Raw genomic sequence first — 2,109 nt, forward strand, 5'->3', positions numbered from 1 at the left:
CCTCCGAAGATGGAGAGCTGTCGGAGAGGGGCCGGGTCTGTGGGATTGGATTTGTTTCCTACAGCAGGTCAAAGTGAGCGTTAGCCTCCCGGCTGCAGGCACATTGATCCGCTTCCCTTGGGACCATGTGCAAATAAGGACAGGAGGGAAGAGAGAGCCCGCAGAGCCTGTTTTCATTCCGTGCTCGTGGCCGCGGTGGGAGAAAGGCGGGCAGGCGAGACAGGCACAGCGGTGGGCAGTTACCGAGGGACTCGGCTAATTGTGCCTCCAGGTCTGTCTCTTCCCCAGCAGGTGCTCAGAGCTTTCCAGCCACAGTCTCTCCATCAACAGCAATTCCTTTTAAAACCTGTTTCAGGAGGGAAGCTGTAACCCCAGGCACTGCCAGCCCAAGGGAGCAAGAAGTGTCTGTCCTTCTGCAGGAGCTGGGGGCACGAGCTGGGGCAGGAGCGGAGCGGCACTGGTCTGCAGCGAGCCCACCCCAGTCCTCCCAGCAAAGGGTGCAGGGCGCTCCTGGTGCTGCTCTTCTGAGTGCACTGGCAAACTGAGCTGATTTAATAAACAACAGGAGTGTTTTCCCAGGCCACATGCTGAGCTGTATTCAAAATACATTTGTACGAACATCAATTTTTAATGCAATTTATGCCAAATGTTGTTGCAAAAAGCAGCCGTTAACATGACATTAATTCAATCACTGGAAATACAGTACGTGCTGCTAAATGAAAACATGTTATTAGTCAATTAGATTAACTGGATGTAACTCTTCCAAACGCAATGTATTATGGTTTCTACATGGTTAATTACGTTGTACAAATTGCATGGCAATAAGGCTTAGCACTGGACACACACATACAATTAATACATAAGCAGAAAAACCAGCTTGCAATTCAGAGTTGAACTCTGTAAAAATTATTTTAAATATAAATATCTTGCAATAAAGACACAGAATTATGCTGATACTGTAATGGGAACAGGGCAATTTCTAAAAAAGCCAGGAAAGGCTTTGCTGTGAGATCACAGATGTTCATGGTTGCTTTCATAACGAGTTTTAATCTGCTTTAAAAAGACCATTTTAATTTTAAACAGAAATATTCCTGGCCCTGGCAAAGTCCCTCCCTGTGCAGGAATCTCTCAGCGCCCACACAAGCAACGACTTTGCTGCCTCCTCCTTTGTTTGTGTTTTTGGATGAATTTGTGCCCACTTGCGGGGAGCGGTGCCAGACTTTGGCACAAGGAGCGGGCATCGTGCCTGACAACTGCGCGACACGCCGCAGGCATCACCAGTGCCTGTGCCACCGCAAACAGCGGGGGTGGCAGCAGGAGGCCGCTTCTGCAGGGACCCCCGCAGCTCCACCACCCCTGGGGAGCCCCAGGGAGAGGATTCCACAAGTGCTGGACCTGAGAGACCCCTGGAAAGAGGAACCTTGTTCCTGCGAAGGACACAGTTCCTGGTGGCCGGGAGGTTCGCTGGAGCCCAGCAAGCTGGATGTCCCAGAGACAGCCCCATGCTGTCCCGGCTCTGCAACATGGGCTGGTGGCTCCCCCTCCCCTGGGGACACCGCGTGACAGAAACACCCGACTGCACATCATCCTACAAACAGGGTGTAAACAAGCAGGTGGTGGAGCTCTGGAAATGTGCTTTTATTGCTGTTGTTGCAGTAATTATCTCAGTTCATGGAGATGTGACTCTCTTCTCCTCAGCTATTCAATCAGTAATCTCAACAGCACCCTGCTGCTGCTACGAGGCTCCCAGAGCGGGAGAGCAAGGGCCGGGATGCTGCACCGGGAACACGCTCTGCCCGGTGCCGATGCCTCTGTGTCAGGCAGGGCTGCGGAGGGTGCGAGCGGGATGGGGGACAGGGAGAACCAGAGCAATGGCAGAAAAGCAGCGGTTGGGGCAGGAGAGCTGCGTGCGTGGGCTGCGGGAGGTGACCCGCCGAGCTGGGCCAGCCCTCGCTCACAGGTCTTGGTACTGGCGCAGGGATGAGGCGCCCAGCAAAGCCAAGGAGGAGCCGTGCAGAGCGCAGGGCTGGGGACACGCTGGGATGCTCGCAGGCCTGATGGGCACCGTCTCTCAGCAGCGCCTGTGCCATGAGCAGTTCTGCATTGCGG

Source organism: Antrostomus carolinensis, unplaced genomic scaffold (assembly GCF_000700745.2).
Source record: "Antrostomus carolinensis isolate BGI_N321 unplaced genomic scaffold, ASM70074v2 scaffold26863, whole genome shotgun sequence".
NCBI lineage: Eukaryota > Metazoa > Chordata > Aves > Caprimulgiformes > Caprimulgidae > Antrostomus > Antrostomus carolinensis.